Below are 8674 nucleotides of genomic sequence, written 5' to 3'. Positions count from 1 at the left end.
TGCAACACTTAAGCATTGATCATAAATTGGAGTGAAATTAGTAAGTCATAGGCTGTAATCATGTTTTTATTATATCATATTTTTCATTATTTGTTCCTTAGAACGGTGTAATGGGTATGCTAGAGAGTTCTAGATGTTTGTTCAGTCTTCATCAGCCCACGATCTTGCTTTCCATTTTAACTGTGGTAGATAGATATGTAGTATAGATGGTAGATAGATAGTAGTAAACTAAACTACTTCATTCTAGTTTAGTTACATTTGTTTTATGGCTAATGAGGTTGAAGTAGTTAAGTTTTTGTTCCAATATTTATTGGTGATCCATTCAAATGTTCTCTTTTTAAGTATCTGTTCTATATTTTATTCATATCTTTATTGAGCTACCTAGACCTTTCTTATTGATTTTCAGACATTTTTAATATATTGTGGATATGAATAGTTTACCAAGGATGTGACTGATATTTTATTTTAAAGTTTCAAAGGACAGGATGGCTCTCTTATAAGCATCTAAAGCAGTTGGTGACTTTGAGTTGAAGTCTATGTTCGTTTGTAATCTCAAATGTCAGGGTCTGTTAGAACTATGTTGCCTGTTCTATACACACAACAACAACAAAGCACACACAAGGACACATCTGTTAAACCTGCCTTTGTCTGGGCGGTGTTGGTGATTAAATCCAGGGCTTTTGCACATTCTGGATGAGTTCTCTATCACAGGCTAATGTCATCATGAAGTAGGTAGTTTCTTTTTAAAGCAACACGGCCAAGGTTTTAGTGATGAATTGGTTGATAAAGTGCTGGTCACACAAGCATGAGGTATGGAGTTTGGATCCGCATAACCCATGCAAAAGCCAGGTAGGCAAGGTGGCTGCCAGTGACTCAGCTCTTGGGAGGTAGAGACAGAAATCTTTGAAGTCTCTGGATAGCTAGATGATAGAAAATTGGTGAACTTTAGGTTCAGCAAGAGACCTTGCAATGATGTGGGAAGTCCTTCTGTGTAAGTGTTGCTTTTATTGGTTAATGAATAAAGAAACTGCTTTGGACCTATAGCAGGGCAAAACTTAGTTAGGTGGGAAAAAAGTGAATGCTGGGAGAAAGGAGGCAGAATTGGAGAGACACCATGGAGCTGCAGCCAGAGTCAGACATGCCGAAACTTTGCCAGTAAGCCACTGCCACGTGGTGATACCAGATTAATGGAGATGGGTTAAATTAATATGTAAGAGTTAGCCAATAAGAAGCTAGAGCTAATGGTCCAAACAGTGATTTAATTAATACAGTTCCTGTGTGATTATTTCAGGTCTAAGCTAGCTGGTCAGCATGGAAGGAACGAGTGGGCCCCCTCCGCCAACATTGCAGTAGTCAATTTTGAGCTCCTCATGCATATGCTGTACATGCACCTACATACATATATATACACACACATACATACAAAAACAAAATAAATAAAAACCAACACTGTATGTTGACAATTAACTAGCCATTCAAGAGCTCAAATGGAGGTGAACATTGATTCAATGTTTTTATGGTTGTCAATACAACATCCCTTCTGGGCCTACAGAGCAAGAAGAAATTTTGATTTTCAAGTCAATATAAATCACTAGCTGCCATAGGCTGAGATTCATCTAGTTGATCTGAGCAATGGAGGGGGGGTCAGTGCAACTGTAGCAACCCAGGAAACTGAGGCAGGAAGAAGAAAGTTTGAAGTCTTTCTGAGAAACTATGCAAGTTCTTGTCTAAAAATTAAAATAACAAAGAGATGGAGGTACAGTTTGCTTGGGAGAATGATTACCTAGCATACAATGTCTTATGTTCATTTTCCAGTACTGACATATTAAATGAATAGGCATGACAGCTGTGGGTCCTGGGTAGAGAGCTGTTCTGTGAAGTGGCAGGGAATCACAAGAGCAGAGATGGCCTAGAAGGAATGGATGAAAGGGGTGGTGGGAAGAACTAGGGAAACCCAGAATCTCTGGGATCATACAAAGGGGTAGAATTTATTTTTGAAGGGTGGAGTGATGACTCATTATCTTTGTCAGTCTGACTGGATTTAAGAGGCATGCTTTGGACACGTCTGTGAAGGTAATTAGAAACACAGCAGAAGTTTTGAATGAAAACCCAGCATGTGCTTAAGGCAAACCCTTCACGTTTTTATTTCTAATTAAGATTTCAGGAAGTTTCCTGCATTTGAGGGGTTTTCAGCTTTCGTTTCTCAGTTCCCTGCACTTTCATAGTAAAGCAAAACCTCTCATTTTATAAAATAATCATGCATCAATTTATTATTATTTTTTTATCTGAACAGCCCTGTGTAAAGATGGAAAGCGTTACTGATTGCTTTCCTCAGCAAAGGTTGTCTGTCTTGACCAAGTCAAATTCTCGGCATGCAGCTGGAATGGTGACCATCTTCTAAGAATCCAAAGTCAAGGGTGGGGTGGGGTGGTGCTGGCAATCGTCAGAGGACATCCTGGTACGTCTTCTGAAAATTTTGTGCTGTCTCCATGGCAGCTTTCTGATGCTTTGCAAAGCAAACTTTTTCTTCTTCTTAAAAAAAAAACTTTTTAAAATTGATTTTATTGAGCTATACATTTTGCTCTACTCCCCTACTTTCCTCTTCCCTCCCCTTCTACCCTCTCCCATGGTCCGCATGCTTCCAATTTACTCAGATCTTGTCTTTTTCTACTTGCCATATAGATTAGATCCATGTATGTCTCTCTTAGAGTCCTCTTTGTTGTCTAGGTTCTCTGGGATTGTGAATTGCAGGCTGCTTTTTCTTTGCTTTATATCTAAAAGCCACTTATGAGTGAGTACATATGATATTTGTCTTTCTGGGTCTGGGTTACCTCACTCAATATGATAGTCTCTAGATTCATTCATTTGCCTGCAAATCTCAAGATGTTATTATTTTTTTCTGCTATGTATACTCCATTGTATAAATGTACCACATTTTCCTTATCCATTCTTCATCAGAGGGGCATTTAGGTTGTTTCCAGGTTCGGGCTATGACAAACAATGCTGCTATGAACATAGTTGAACACATGCCCTTGTGATATGATTGAGCATTTTTTTTTGGTATATACCCAAAAATGGTATTTCTGGGTCTTGAGGAAAGCTGTTTCCTAGTTTTCTGAGAAATCACCACACTGACATTCAGAGGGGCTGTACCATCTTGCACTCTCCCAGCAATGCAGGAGTGTTCCCTTTACCCCACATCCTCTCCAGCATAAGATGTCATCAGTGTTTTTGATCTTGGTCATTCTTACAGGTGTAAGATGGAATCTCAGAGCTGTTTTGATTTGCATTTCTCTGATGGCTAAGGATATTTTGGAGATCAGCCCTCTGTCTGATGTGGGATTGGTGAGGATCTTTTCCCATTCTGTAGACTGTCATTTTGTCTTGTTGACCATGTTCTTTGGCAAAGCACAACTTACGTTTATTCATTTGTACAATAGTGGCAAGTCTGGTATATCCTGTGTCTGTTATTTAGGTGTGTACATGTGATAGATTATATCTGCACGTGTGTGTAGATGCCCTCAGATGCCAGAAGAGGGCAATAGGACCCATTGAACTGGAACTACAGATGGTTATCTGTTGGGCCTTCTGGAAAAGCAGCAGGTGCTCTTAAACGTTGAGTCATTTCTCCAGCCCCAACAATCTTAAGTTGACATTTGTTTTCTGACTTTAGAAATCCATGTTTTGCCACATTTCTTACACCATATAATTATTCAGAAAAAGTTCTCACTAATTCCTCAATGACATCTTCAGGAAGCTTCTCGTTAGTAGATATGGAACACATGCATTCGATTTAGAAGTGACACATGACTTTCAAGGAATATGTGTCATTCTATGTGAGAAGACTGTGAAGAGCTGCTGGGCATGTTTAGCATCATTAGGAGAGTGACACCATTTTTCTACCTTGTGGTCTGGGTTCAGGGTTCTGGGTCTGGGCTCACTACTGTGGTATGTGGTAGTCACAGGATCACTTTCGAGAGTTGGTGCTTTCCTATCACTATGGATTCCAAGAATTGAACCCAGATCATCAGGCTTGCACAGAAAATATTTTTTTAACCTGCTGAGACATCTTACCACCACTTACTTAATTTTTGAACTGACAATTTTTAGAGCTAACAGAGGTGGTATGTAGAATCTTTCATAGGAGCCATGCAGACAGAGCCCAGGGATGAATAGAACAGATCTATTGGGATGAAGATTTTTTTTCTAGTAATGATGGAAGAGACATTAAATAGTGAATTGGATTTTTATTTTCTCAGAGCTCAGTGAATTAGTTTAAATAAAAGACTAGAATGTCTTGAAAAGATTTTTGGACCATTTAGAAAGGATTGGCTGGTGAGGCACGGGCTAGAGATGGACATAAGTGTTATCAAGACATCTCCAATTTCGGTCATTCCAAAATCAGGGGTTATGGATCACTAGATTTATTTATCTGAAGTTGACCCTTGGGTTTCCTTTGAAGAGACTGTGTCAGTCCTTGACGTAAGCTCCAAATGGCTCTCTTGTATCTCACCTTGTGCTCTTTCTGGAAAATAAGGTTTTGTGTCGTGCACAGTGTCTTAGTTAGGGTTTCTGTTGCTGTGAAGAGACACCATGACCACAGCAACGCTTAAAGGAAAACATTTAATTAGGGACTTGTTTACAGTTTCAGAGGTTCAGTCCATTATCATCATGGTGGCGAGCATGACAGCATGTAGGCAGACATGGTACTGGGGAAGTAGCTGAGAGTCCTACATCTTACAGGAAACAGGAAGTCAACTGAGACACTGAGCAGTATCCCGAGCATAGGAAACCTCAAAGCTCATCCTTACACTTCCTATGACAAGGCCATACTTTCTCCAACAAAGCCATACCTCCTAATGAGCTTATGGGGGCCAATTACATTCAAACTACCACACAGCTGAACTAAGTTACCTCTCTGGAGTTTGGCCATGGGAGAATTTGATAAGACCATAAAGGTACTTTGTAAACTGGCAAAAGCAGGTTGTGTGAAGGACGTTCTCCGTTGGCCTTTGGGAGCGCCAGGTTCTCAACTGAACAAAGAGGGATGGGAATCTTGCTAAGGCACGGACAGAATTTAGTTCTGTGATATTTCTAACTATCTTTCTTCTTGGGTGTTTGAGAGAATGGAAATGGAAAAACACCACCTCCCCCTTTTTTCAGGACACTCGAGACTCATTGGGCATCTTACTTAAGAATCTAGGAGGAGCTCCTTGGTGTTTTAAATTGTTTTCTCTACCAGATGTCCATCTGCTGGGATGAGTCAGTTTCTTGCTGACTACGTGGCTCCCATTCAAAGCACACGATTCGTTTTCCCTTCTAAAGATTATCTGTTTTGTAGAATATATTTAAAGCCCAACCTCTGGGGTCTCCAAGGCCTCTTTGCCAAGAGGAGAGGAGATTCAGCATTCCCTTATCCTGGAGAGCAAGGGTCAAAATATCAGCTCTCTCTTTAGCCATTTAACCTCATGGCCTTGGTTTCCCAGCTTTGGTTGATGAACATACAGAAAATATACCATCTTCAGACAGGCTTTCGGTAAAAAACAAACAAATGTATTTTGAAATATATTCTGATATTGCTATGACTCAGGTGCCTTAACAATTAAAAAGCCTTAGCAGAAAACACTAGTAATTAATTTGATAGTACATAAACTCTGTTTTTTTTAAAGCCAGTTTTTATAAATGTTACTAGGAACAGATCAGTATCTTAAGAGGACCTCATTGTTTTAATTTGCTTTCGTCACAAGTTTTTGTTCTTTGAGAATCTATGCGGTTTTTTTTTGCAGCGAAATATGTTCATATCTACCTCCTAGGCTCCTCCCGTCACCTCTCTCTCAGTAAGTTCAGTTAGTACTGTCCATACGTGTATGGATGTGAGGTCATCCACTAGGGCATGGGCAAACCTACCAGTGGCCATGCCCTCAGAGAAGAATGACCGTCTCTTCCCCAGGAGCTGCTAACTGCCAAGAGCCCCTTAGTGCGCAGTGGGTGCTGGCGAGCCCCCTCCCACCTATGCCAGCATTTCTGCTGGCTCCCTCTTGTGTGGGGCTTGTGCTGCTACTGTGGCTGATGGGAGTTACTGAGGGCAATAGCTTCTCACCAAGTTCCTCCTCGGTGCCCTCTTTCTGCCTCCTCTTGCTCAATGTTCCTAGAGCCTTGGTGTGGGGTTTGGGGGTGGTTCCCGAAGATGGTTCATTTAGGGCTAAGCTTCGTAGTTTCTAATGCTCGGCCTTATGACCGGTTAACCTCATTGTTTGAAGTGGAGGGCTGCATTTTAGTTTCATAACAGTGCTGAAGTTTGACCTTTGGAATCCAAACAGTGCAATTGTTATATACCTTTTGTAAACTCCCCGTGACTCACTGGGATCTTCTATTATGTGGTTAAGAATTTTGTTTTGTTTTTGTTTCTCATCTTTCTCATTTTGAAGATATCTAATAATTTTATTTTACAACAAAACCTTACTTTACCATGAAAAAGTTTTTCTTATGCAAAAACAACAACAATAACAACAAAACAAAACAAAGAAAAGAAAAAAAGCCTCGTTTTGCTTTCCTTCTTACTTCTTATTGGTCCTATCAAGTAAAAGAATTGAATCTAATTTATATTATGATATAACGTAACAGGTTAAGATTGTTTGGTTACATCTTAAACTCCAGGGTTTTATTTGCTCTCAGTCTTAGGTAGACTTTATGGTTGCCTTTTTTTTTTTTTTTAAGGCTCTTTACCAAATTGTCTTTCTTGGTCTAACAGGACTCTAAGTTTTAGAATGATACATTTCATGAGAAATGGCCCAGAAAAAAAGACTTTTTAATGATTTTAGATATCAAATCAGGCAGAAAAACACAAAGAGCTAAAGTCTTCGTACGTTCTCCTTGTAACTATAGCTTGGGTAACAAGGACATGTGTTTTCCAGAGGACCTGGAGGAGGCAGCAAATGGTTGTTTTTCCTTTCATAATATCCTCTACTCAAAATTTCAACAGAAAACAGATGACAGCAACAACAAAGGCAAGCTATTGTAAAAGAAAATATATTGTTTATTTAGAGGGTTTAGCGATCCAATTTAGAGAAGGACAGCCCCCGTGTGTATGTGTGTTTCTCCAGAAACTGCCCGCATTGTCTGAGTTGATTATTATTAGTCTTTTGATATGGGTCTCATTGGTCCAAAACTTGTCAAGTTGGCTGGTCTGGCAGGATCGGGAGCCTCAGGGGTGTGTCAGTTTATGCCTCTCCCTGGGGTGCTACTTGAATACCACCACTCCCGTGTTGTTTTTTTTTTTTTTCCTTCAAGATTTATTTACTTTTTTACTAGGTGTTTCGGTGTCTGGTCTACAAGAGCCTGCAATTATCCGTGGAGGCCAGACAGGATGTCAGATCCCCCGGAACCGGAGTGGGTGATGGTTGTGATCTGCCACGTGGGTACTGAGAACAAAACCCCTGCTCTCTCAAGAGCCACGGTGCTCTTAATCACCTAGCCATCTCTCCAACCTCAAACACCTGCCTTTTTCATGTGGCTTTTGAGGATCGAATTTAGATCTTTGGGCTTGCAAGGCAAACACTTTGCCAACTAGGCTATCTCCTTCAGGCCACATTTACAGCAATTTTTTGAGACTACTTCCCAAAGACAAGTTGGTGGCAACGGACAATGTGTGACCCATTGTGGGTCTACTTGAGCATTGGATGAAGGCATCCCCAGTGGGCAATGGACCTCTCATTCATCCTCCATTGAACAGAGGCAATGCCCTATGCTGGGGAATCCCCCGCGAGGAGAGGGCCTCATGTCTGTGAACGTGAAACCCGTCTGGTGCCACCCACAGCAGCACTGAACCCAAATGACTGGCAGGTTAGGCCAGACTGACCCCGAGGTCACAAACTGAAACATGACCCCAGATTGGATGTGAGAACAAGGAAAAAGACTTGCTGTCTAGGAAGAAGCAAACTCGCTGTCACCATCAAGTTTCTCAAATCAGGCTGCCAGGGGAGCATCTGGTACACAAACTGTAGGCGCGTACCCTCTGCTCCCCCTGCTGAGGAACTGCAGCCACAGAAGCGTGAGTGAGACAAACACCAGCAAGGCCAAGAGGGGTGAGGAGCGAGGTTCCCATTTACACCTCATGAGAACCCCCAAGTCAGGAGAAATGGACAGGCAATGAAATACCTGCACTGTGAGCTGCAGCAGGCCGGCAGAGGGATGTTGACTGATATCACCACCTCCCATCTCATAGAGAGCTGTCTGACTAAGGCTGCGGTGTGACCCCATCTGCATGCATTAACTAAAGTATTTGTGGGAATTTACCCGTACTTGCTTCCGTTGGCCCAACAGCCCTTTGTTTTTAGGCTCTGTGCAGTCCCATCCATTTTCAACTCTAAGAGGTCTGTGGAGGAAAAAGGAAGTCCCCTGTCATCATTCCAGTCAGGCCTTGGTAGCCTCTGCTGGGGAGGCAGGCGCCCAGGGAAGAACTGGGGGCATCGGGAAAGAACTGGATACATGGGCACCGTATGGAAGCCTCATGGAGGAAGAGATATTGTCCCCCTTACCTTACTACGGTTGTGTGGATTCACACTAAGCAAGCAATTGTATCTCTCCTTGTTTAGCTGAGCCAAAGTCCTTAGAAACCAAACTGTCAATGACGGTGAGCACCACTTTGGAAGTCTTTATCAGCTTTTGCTTTGCC

This window comes from Microtus pennsylvanicus, chromosome 7, assembly GCF_037038515.1.
Source record: "Microtus pennsylvanicus isolate mMicPen1 chromosome 7, mMicPen1.hap1, whole genome shotgun sequence".
Classification (NCBI taxonomy): Eukaryota; Metazoa; Chordata; class Mammalia; order Rodentia; family Cricetidae; genus Microtus; species Microtus pennsylvanicus.
The sequence above is the reverse complement of the archived record's forward strand: the minus strand, read 5'-3'. Positions refer to the sequence as shown.